The sequence below is a fragment of the Eubalaena glacialis genome, chromosome 8 (genome assembly GCF_028564815.1).
Source record: "Eubalaena glacialis isolate mEubGla1 chromosome 8, mEubGla1.1.hap2.+ XY, whole genome shotgun sequence".
NCBI lineage: Eukaryota > Metazoa > Chordata > Mammalia > Artiodactyla > Balaenidae > Eubalaena > Eubalaena glacialis.
In genome coordinates, this window is record NC_083723.1 from 72,795,379 (window position 1) to 72,806,246 (window position 10,868).

At 39.2% G+C, this 10,868-nt stretch overlaps 1 long non-coding RNA gene across 1 annotated transcript in view; it reads left to right on the forward strand.

Annotated features, from left to right (window-relative positions):
- The window catches only part of LOC133096811 (uncharacterized), an 89,720-nt gene extending 79,909 nt beyond the window's left edge, over window positions 1–9,811 (forward strand). The window contains exon 3 of the long non-coding RNA XR_009701837.1: window positions 9,559–9,811. This is a non-coding gene — a long non-coding RNA (uncharacterized LOC133096811). The remainder of the gene's footprint in view (window positions 1–9,558) is intronic.
- Window positions 9,812–10,868: the final 1,057 nt, after the last annotated feature.

Consider the following 10,868-nt stretch of genomic DNA (forward strand, 5'->3'; position numbering starts at 1 on the left):
ACTGGGCCACTTCCATTTAATGTCAAAACCAGTGAGTTCCACCTGCACTGATGATGCTGTAACATGATAGCTCTAAGTGAACCAAATTGACAAGCGGCCAAAGAGCCAACCCTTTCAGCCACATGAAGTCGCGATGAACATCTCCAGTGGCGTAGGGCACCCCCTTCATGGTAATGCTCTGTCAATGCAGTGGGGAAACGTGATACTAGTGTCTTTCACAGCTTTTAAATGAAAACAGCACTCTTAGTGTTCATTCTCGGGCTTCCTTCTCGGTAGGCTTTAGGGAGGATTACATGGGGATCCATCCAAGGGCAGTACACTTATATGTCCCACTCCCAAAACTCTGGCACTGGTTTTCCACCAAGCTGGAGGATTCAACTCTCAGCCTAAGGTGAGCTGTTTTCCAGGAGGCGCCTTGGTTCTCATCAAAACAAAATCCCGATGGCGCCCTAGCTATGCAGTGTGATCTTATTTGCCACATGCAAGTATTTCTTAATCTATTTAAACCCTTGGTCCCCTTTCTCTTTATCTTTTGTCTCATTTGTTTCCCTCCCTGTCCCACATTTTCTTGACAGTTTTCCAAGCCCTGTGGTTTTTTATTAGTGTAACGTTTGTTCCTTTTGTTAATTCTTATACTTTTTATTATTTTTTTATGGTGGTGGAAGAAAGTACGGGGAAATATCTTTCTTGTCAAATGACATCTCTTTTCAGCTGTAAAGTTATAGAGAACAGGATCATGTTATAGCACAGACTCAGCACCACATGCATATGAATCCTTAATAATTGAGGTTCTGGTTCTGAAAACGCAACTGAGAATTTATGATAAATTCTTCATATTATTAACTTTTTAACAGAACATGAATATAGATGTTAAGATATTAAAAATATTGGGTTTGGGAAATAGAGATGTATTTTCTTTTTCATGACAACTGAGAGCTGAAGGGAAAGGGAAGCAGACAAGAACAGTATTTTTGTCTCTTTAGCATCTGCTAACGGAAAGCTTACTTTTCATTAGGGCTGCTTTATGTTAAGAAGTAAACCATACCCGAAAAACTTCAGTTTGGGTAGTTTTCCACGTTTTACATTTTTCTGCCTTGGTGTTCCAGAAGTTTCTCTCATCAGTTAGCTAAAACCCCTTGAATAGTACCTAAGATGCCCCAACTTTGAAATTCAGCATTGCAGCCTACAGTTGTGTAGACATTTCAGGGCAACAAATAAACTTTGAAATGCTTAAATTCCAAATTGACATTTTGTTTATTGATCAATTATTATATTCCATATTTTAGGAGGTTTTAAATTTTGCTGAATGTAAGTCATTATTTGATTAGCTTATGGCAACCGGAAATGCTGCTATCAGAGAAATAATCTGATCGGCTGATTGCTTTACCTTCCCTGAAATAATGTCTCTTGTTATTTTGAGATAGCATACCCCCTCTTGTTAGTGACTGATCCAGTGATGGAACCACACAAAAGAATATAGTATTTGTAAATATTATATAATCGATCTAAAGTAGATTTGACTCAAATAAAATTTTAATCAGGCAGTGTGCTAAGCAATTGAGATATTGAGTAAAATATAAATATTGAGATTGTAGACTGGTAAGGGATAGAGACAGTGATACAAACTATGACGTGAGATGTGATGAGCTCTCTGTTAGTGAATGTACAGGATGCTATTGGAGTGCATAGCTGGGATACATAGAGGGTCTGTAGGGGTCAGGGAGATATTAGGCAGAGGACATATATGTTAAATGATGACATATTTTTCCAAAGCTATCTAAAGCTTTGGTGATGGGTGGAGGGAGAGAGGAATGTAGTTTTTTAGAATCTTGAATTAGAAGAATAAAAATTTCCCAATAAATAATTAGACATACTGGATATTTTTTCCTTTGGCACCAAATACACAATTGCATTAAAAAGGCAAATGCACATATTTCACATTATCCTCCCATACACAGATGACATCAAACTGGTTGATAGAGTAGATGTGACAGATGACAGAATTAAAACTGAGATTTTTCGTTTTGGTCTGGCAAGATGAAGTTATCTTTTCCTGCAGGAAACAAGATTACATTTATCAGGGATACAAATAAAGGCTTACATTTAGATTAGAAAGTGAAAGCCGAGGAAAACCTGGTTTCCAGAGCCGATGGGCACTCTGTACCCTGAAGGGCTAAAATCTGGAAAACATTTTTTTCATTCTGGGATCACTTCTAAAGAGGGACAGTGACAAACCAACGTGCATCCACGGTAGGGTGAGAAGTCAGGAGTGACTGACAAAATCAACCTGACACACCACCCTTTGCTGAGTACCTGCTTTGTGCCAGGCGCTGGGGATGTGAAAAGGAAGACACTTCCCTCCTGTGAAGCCCATCAGTGTCCACCGGGGAAGACAGACACCGAAACGAATCATGTCCATAAGGTCTATACGATGGCTGCCTAGAAGGTACCGTGGGAGCACAGAGAAAGGAAAATTAATTCTGTCTGGGGGTATTAAGGACCTACCAAGAAAAAAATCACATATGAGTTTGGCCTTGAAGACTGCTGTTTGAATTTCCTCAGCGGAAAAGGAGGGCAGGACAAAGAGGGAGTGTAGATAAGGCCTTGCCGGGCAGAAGGAACTTAGAGGCAGGTGTTAGCTCTTCTACCATCTGGAGTAGTCAGCAACGGGAGGGACTGCATCAGGATTCAGCATCTCCTCGACGTTGGAGGGCTCATGCCGAGAATAGATAATGACTCTATGGTAGTCAGTAATGGATTCTATCTTGTTTTTAACCGTATGAGCATTATGAATTTTACAGTTTATCACTTTACTCTGGCTCCTAGGAAGGTCAAAGACAAAAATTTAATCCTCCTCCGGTGAGTGTACAAAACCTTATAATACACCCATTGCATATTAAAAGTTTCTACTCACCCAATATGGTAAGTTCTATTATTGGATAGTAATATTTTATATTTTTCTACATTTATGTTTTAATATACATTTTGATAAGCTATATGCATCATTTTATTAATAGAGTTATATATAAAGAAATAAGTAAGCTATGAACTAGTTCTAGAGTCACTTTCCTTTTTCAGTTTATTCGGAGGTGTGAAAACTATCATGAACTTCCTTCCTTTTTTACCGTTGAATCAATTTCAAAATATTGAAAGAGGCAAAATTGAAATGCAAATCAAAACCACAGTGAGATACTATTTCACACTCATTAAAATGGCTATAATAAAAAAGACAATAACAAGTCTCAGCGAGGACGTGGAGAAATTGACACCCTCATCCATTGTTGGCAGGGATATAAAACAGTGAAGCCACTTTGGAAAATAGTTTAGTAGCTCCTCAAAAAATTAAACGTAGAGTTACCATGAACCAGCACCACTTTTAAAAGTATACACAAGAGAACTGGAAACATATGTCCACACAAGAACTTGTACACAAATGTTCATAGCAGCATTATTCATAATTGACCAAAGTGGAAGTCACCCAAGGATCCATTAACTGATGGATAAATAAGCAAAATATGGTATATCTACACAGTGGAATATTGTTCAGCCATAAGAAGGAGTGAAGTACTGATAACATGCTAAAACATGCATGAATCTAGAAATCATTATGCTAGGGGAAAGAAGCCAGACACAAAAGCCACATGTATGATTCCATTTATATGAAATATCTGGAATAAGCAAATCTATATTGACAGAAAGTAGATTAGTAGCTGCCAGGGGAGTGGGGGGAGGGAGGAATGAGAAGTATCTGCTAATGGGTCAGGGCTTCTTTTTGGTGTGATAAAATATCCTTCAATTAGGTGGTGGTGAGGTTGTATAACTTTGAGAAATATCAAAATCCACTGAACTTTATACTTTTTAAAAGGGTAAATTTTATAGTATGTGAATTACATCTCAATAGAAAAAGACTGAAAGAATTAGTTGGAGCAGGTGGAATGTGTAGGAGGCAGATTAATTTTATTTTCCTGTAAAAGTCTTTAATCGATTATCACTTTAACCATCTCTATTTATTCAGGCACTTTCTGTTGTAAATTTCTTTAAAAACCTCATAACAACATTTGTTTTCTGTACCCTTGAAATGTATACAATTTGTTATTTGGAAAGGATGGCTGTTTAGTGACTCTTTTTTTTCTTCTTAGTCATGAGCTGTCCCTTGAATTAAGTATTAAGACTATGTCTAGGTAATTAATTAGATCTAACATTTATTTTTGAAATTTAATATCCATCTTTACTTAGACCACAAAAACATTTTAATAATAAAAATGTTGATCAAAAATTTTCCAAGGGCTTCCCTGGTGGCACAGTGGTTAAGAATCCGCCTGCCAATGCAGGGGACACGGGTTCAATTCCTGCTCCAGGAAGATCCCACATGCCGCGGAGCAACTAAGCCCATGTGCCACAACTACTGAGCCTGTGCTCTAGAGCCCACGAGCCACAACTACTGAGCCCACGCGCCACAACTACTGAAGCCCACGCGCCTAGAGCCTGTGCTCCTCAACAAGAGAAGCCACGACAATTAGAAGCCCGCGCACCGCAACAAAGAGTAGCTCCCGCTTGTCACAACTAGAGAAAAGTCTGGGCACAAACCCAACGTGCCAAAAGAAAATATAAATAAATAAGTAAATAAATAAATAAATAAAATTTAAAAATTGTTTTCCATATTCCCTAGCTTGACGCTAACTTGGCATTCACCCTTCCTGGAGGAGGTATTTCTTCCCAGTGTATTCCCAGCACAAAGGAAGAAGCTATTTGAAACTTTCCAAGCTCCAGTAAGTTCTATGGAATAATAATTACTTCATTCTAAAATGAAGTGACCGTCCTCTCCTCTGTAACTCTGATTATTCTTCCCTATGAAGCAAGTTCTTAACATGCTTAAGACAACATGAGTTTAGATATCTTAGGTTTGGTTTTTTTTTTTTTTAATCTTGTAAAATCAGTTGGGGTATATTTTAGTCCTGTGTTACTCACGTTTCCCAGTTACCTAGATTAATTGATGTGAACAACAACAACGGTGCTTTGAAGCACTTGAGTACAACAGTGGAAATGATCACATTTCTTAGTTAATGAATGAATTGCTGTTTCATAAGGCTTTGTTTATGGAAACAAATAGAGTATTACCTTGATTAGTGAATTCCCTGGAAAGGAAGGGCCTTCTAAGACGTCAGTTGTACTAAAAACCTAAACAAACAAAATGAGAACGGATGGGAAGCTGAGTTGCCTGAGAGGCCTCCATGCTCAGCTTCTGCCAATGGCTGCCCTGCTGAAAGTGAAGAGGCCCAGCCTGGGGGGAACCAGAACCTTTTGAAGTCCCTCCTCTGCCTGCCCATCCACCTGCTGTACTGTTTCCTTCTCTGTGTTGCTGTCAGATGCTGCATGAGAGCAAGAGAGAATCTATACACTTCTCCTTCCCTACCTCGTGATCAGTGAACTGATTGGACTCTGAAAGTCTTCTAACTAAAAGGATACCTCTAAGTTAACCTCTAGTTATGGAATTAGAGACCTATCCTTTTTTAAAAACTTAAAAGAATTTTAGACCTGGCCTTGGCGAGGGGCCCGTTGGGCACACCATGCTGACACCTGGCTGTTCTTAATTTAGATCTTTAGGGATAAAGACAGGCAGGATAGGTCGACTCCCTACTGAGAGTTCTAAAAAGCTAGTTCTTATAGTTTTCAGGCTCTGAGTCCAGTGAAGTTTCCACACTGTCTTAATAAAAGGAGGTTTGTAGATAGGAAGAAGGGCTAGGGGCTTGTCTTGAAGCTGTGTTTGCTAAACCCTTCATACAAGCTTGAGAAACATCAGTTGTCCCTATCAAAAACTGGGGAAAGGCTGGTGGACCAGAGAGAGGGTCCTACGGGCACTGCCACTTCCATGTTTGCGGTGACCGGTTCCATCCAAGGTCCCACTGCCTCTACTTGGGTCTGCTAGTGTGTTCATTCTCTAAGCCATCTCTCTTCCTGGGCTGAGTACTATTGGTCCTTTACTCACTTCCTTAACTTTACCTAACCCAATGTTTCAAAAAACGCCTCAAAAACCACCAGCGTCAGAAACACCAGAATGGAGCTTTCTGAGCCATGCCCCCCATCCTCGCCCCGGCCAACAAAATCAGAGTCTCTTAAAATGAGGCCAGAAATCCTCATATTTAATAAGCTCCTCAAGTGATTCTACTCTACACTCAATTTTAAGAATTCCTAGTAATCCATTGCCACCTCTGATAAATATTGTATATTTTGAGGATCATATGTTTTTTTTTTAGTTAGCATTGAATGAGTTTTCACTGTAACTTGCTTTATCTGAGATCTTCAAACACACCCTATACCTCCTATATTAATTCAACTTGACTCTAACGAAGCTGTATATTATTAAAAACATCTTTATTTATAGAACCATTACTGCATTCAAATGAGCTTTGGTCTGTTACTGAAAATTATCCCTACTTGGGAAAAAAAAGTTATAGAGAGGATGAATGGTGTAAATTTTAAAAGAGAATAAATGATAGAGGTATTTGATGATAACTTTGTATATGCTAACTCATTACCGATTTCTAGAAATTCTCTGTATCTCTATATAATCCCTGCAAATTCAGATGCTTGCCAATAATGCATATTTGGGGATAGCTATGAACATTTGAAATCCTTCTTCTTAAATAAGTTGCTGAAAAAGGCATATTTTTTTCAGACATATTTATATGGGAGGAAAATATGTACTCTTAGCATATATATATGTATATATATATATGTGTATATATATATATATATATACACATATATATATGGGAGGAAAATATGTACTTTTAGCCATAACAGTCTAGATAGAAAAAAAATCTTGCAGTTGGTTTCTAACATAGACTAAAAATTACATTTTAGAGAACATTTTTAAGGATGCATTTGTAATGCTAGAAAAATTTCTTCTCCAAAAATGTCAACATAACATTTTAAACTAGGACAGGCGTACTCATTACCTGAATTTGTATAAAATGCAACCCAGGCAATTGAGATTTTTCTTTTTCAACAAAATGTTTAAATTAAAGATGATGAGAAAAAATTTTCTCTATGAACATGGTGATAACTTCATAAAGAATTAAAATCTATAGTCACAGCTAGAAATACAGATCGAATAAATCAGAGATGAGGTGAACTAGGTAAACTATTTCTCACATCCAGCCCTTCACCGAAGGGCAAAAATACAGTCACTTGACAGGTGTGTTTCTGATGGAAACCGTAGAGTTATATCACTTGTAATTTAAAAAATAGTGGGATTATATTATTCTTCACTTGGAAGAAAATGTTCGACATTAGTCAATCACTGTCTCTTTCTGACCTATTTCTGGGACAGACACACACCATGAATCTAGAGGGAAATGTATTGAAAAGACACATAGGGTGGGTAGCAAAGAAGAGGATCTGTAGCAGAAAGAAGAAGAAAGATGACATCTGGAATATAAAGAAATCTGGTAGAGTTAGAGGATTAGGACCAATGTGCAGACCACTTAACAGAAAATGGGGTGAAGGGAGAGGGAAAACCAATGAGGAATTGACCATTGACAGAAACATACTTTGAGAGAACAAAATGGAGAACAGAAGAAATTCAGGAAGCCAGTTTCTAAAAAATGGAATTGTAAAGAATGAGAATGTGATGGGAATACTTCTTAAAAAAAAAAGATCCTCTAGCTATTTCCAACAGCTAAACATAAATGTGGCAGGTAGAAAAATGATCCCCTCAAAATGTCCACGCTCTAACTCTTGGAGCATTGTCCTGCATTGATCTAATCATATGTGTCCTTGAAAGCAGGGGACCAGTCCCAGCTGGAGAGAATCAGACAGTGAGAAAAAAGACCTGATCCAATGTTGCTGGTTTGAGTATGGGGGAAGGGGCCCAAGAGCCATGGGGAGCAGCCTCTAGAAGTGGAAAAGGCAGGAAAACTGATTTTCCCCTAGAGCCTACTGAAGGAAACATAGCCCTGCAAGACCTTGATTTTAGCCCAGTGACACCGATGTCATACTCTGACTTATGGAATTGTAAGACAGTAAATTTGTGTTTTTCAAGTTTGTGGTAATTTGTTACAGCAGCAATAGAAAAACCGATATACTAGACCCTCGGGGGTCACCAAGGCACCAAAATGGCTAGCTGCTCTTTCTATACAAGGAAATAAAGAAATGACCAATCAACTGCTTTGATATAAGCCCTCAACCCTGCTACACTTCAAGCATCAAAATATATTCAGGGGGCTTCCCTGGTGGCGCAGTGGTTGAGAATCTGCCTGCCAATGCAGGGGACACGGGTTCGAGCCCTGGTCTGGGAAGATCCCACATGCCGCGGAGCAACTGGGCCCGTGAGCCACAACTACTGAGCCTGCGCGTCTGGAGCCTGTGCTCCGCAACAAGAGAGGCCGCGATAGTGAGAGGCCCGCGCACCGCGATGAAGAGTGGCCCCCGCTCGCCACAACTAGAGAAAGCCCTCGCACAGAAACGAAGACCCAACACAGCCAAAATTAAATAAATAATTTAAAAAAATATATATATACATATATATTCAGTATGTTCCAATAGTATCAAAGGAGCATTTTCATACCCACTATTGAACAAGCTCCCTTTGGCAATATAGTCAACAAGGACAAACAAAGGACTCCTGCAATTCTTCAGTTAGTTATCAGTCTGTAGAAGAGTTTATTTCTGAAAGGAAATTATGATTCTCTTCCTGGTCATGATTTAGAGTGGCCTTGAAGAACTGCTGCCATGTTACCCAAGTGTACAACCTACCAGTTAGGTCAGAATTGTTAGCAGCCATAAAGAAATTGAATTTGAAACAGTGTATCCCAAGGTGGGCATGAATGCATAGAAATGCACTATGCTTTAAGAGCAATATCACTAATATACAGAACATTATTTGTGTCATTTAACCTTAAGGTTGCCCATTAACTTAATCTTTATCTGAATAAGTCTTGTAAAACATGCTTAGCCTGAAAAGAGGATGCAGGAACAATATGGCATTAGTTTGCATTTTCAATTTCCATCAGCGAAAATGGTGAGTTACAGAAGGAGGAAGGGAAGGGGAGGGCATATGGGTGAGAAGAGCGAGGAGAGGGAGCAGGGTAGGGGAGAATATTAGGGAGAAGAGGAAGAGAGAAAAGAAATATACAGTGAGGGAAGGAAGACCAAGATCTGTAGATGACTCTCTAGTGCTAAAAATGCCATTATATACTTTATTTCTTTAATCCTCCCAACAACCATATGAATTAGTAAAAAGTTGTTAGTATCACCATTTTAGATAAATGGATCTGAGGCTAAGAGCTCGTTGAGATTCAAACCACGTCTTGCAAATCCAAAATTCTTTCCAAGATGACATTAAACTTCTTTGCGTCCAAGTCCCTATTACCTTGAAATTGATTTTTTTTGAAAAGGAGGAAGATGAAAGGTCATATTTCCAATCCAGGATTATGGCCCTATTTGAGAGATGTGTCCATTCAGCTAACACTTTACTGACTCCCATGAGAGCTAGCTCCAAGAAAGATTAGCTGACTTTGGTTTTCATTATATCCCTTTCTTTTTCACCTCTTCCAGTGCCAAATGACCCCAACCTGTCTGCCTTCAGGACACAAAGCATCCCATCCCAAGCTGCTTCTCACATCTACCCCAGCTTCATTAATGAACAAATGGACAGTTCCTGAGGCACTTGTGTCACTCTATGAGGGCTCTCAATCTAGTGTCTGCCTGCGAATTTGTCACATTTGGACCTAGAACATATTCTTAGCCCTCTTATACTTCTGACCTTGAAACACTCCTGGAGCAGAATTCTTGCCCCAGACCAGCCCTCTCAAACAAGACCCTCCTTTCCCCTTATGAGGACCCAAGCCCAGTCAAATAGTGCAGTTGCTGCACTGCAGACTGGTTTATCTGAAATTTAACCAGAGTCTCATAAAAACTGGGAAAAATCCTATGTATGTCCGGGAGAACCCAAGTGTAGTGACAAAGCCGGAGGACAGGGGCTGGGAAAACTGCAGAAAGGCCCCCATCACATTGGGTCCCTTCAGTGACTGGAACGTCCTTTTCCAAAAGTGGGGGAGGGGAGTAGTCAAAGCTGAGAAAGAGCCTTCAAAATGTCTCAATCTCCTCCTTAATTAGCTCAATGTGATAATGAAAACCCCTCGCGTTTGTACAGAGCTTCACTGTTTACAAAACGGTTTTCATGTGTATTATTTCATTAGTGTCTCCATTTGACTCATGAAATCTTGTGAGTCGGACTCACCCAAGGTACCTTAACGTGCTTAGCCCAGTCCAGACTGGAGCCCAGGTTTTCTGCCTCCCGGGCCAAGTTCTTCCTCTGTATCGTAACACCTTCAATGATGCAGGGACATGTGTAAAGAAAATGGAAATGTGGAATATGAAGTGTAACAGCATAGTGCTAATGCTTGAAAGAGATTTTTTTCAATAAGCTTATTTAATGTAATTCACAGATTTTTTTCCACTGAAATTATGATACTGTCTGTCCTTGTCTAGATTTAAGTAATAAAAGCAGATTTATTTTGTTGACTGTTATGGGCTGAATGTTTGCTTCCCCCCAAAATTCATATGTTGAAATCCTAATCCCCAATGTATAGGTATTTGGAGGTAGGGTCTCATACTTATGACTGAATCTGCTGGCACCTTGATCTTGGACTTCCCAGACCCCAGAACCATGAGAAATAAATGTCTGTTGTTTAAGCCACCCATTCCATGGTATTTTTGTTATAGCAGCCCAAGCAGATGAAGACATTGACTACAATGCAATATCATCAGGCTATTCATCAATGTAAAACAAACTTTGCGGGTCAAAAGTAAAGTCCATGCTGTAGGCATAAGTAAATCCATATTTTCCTCAATCCTATTTTATA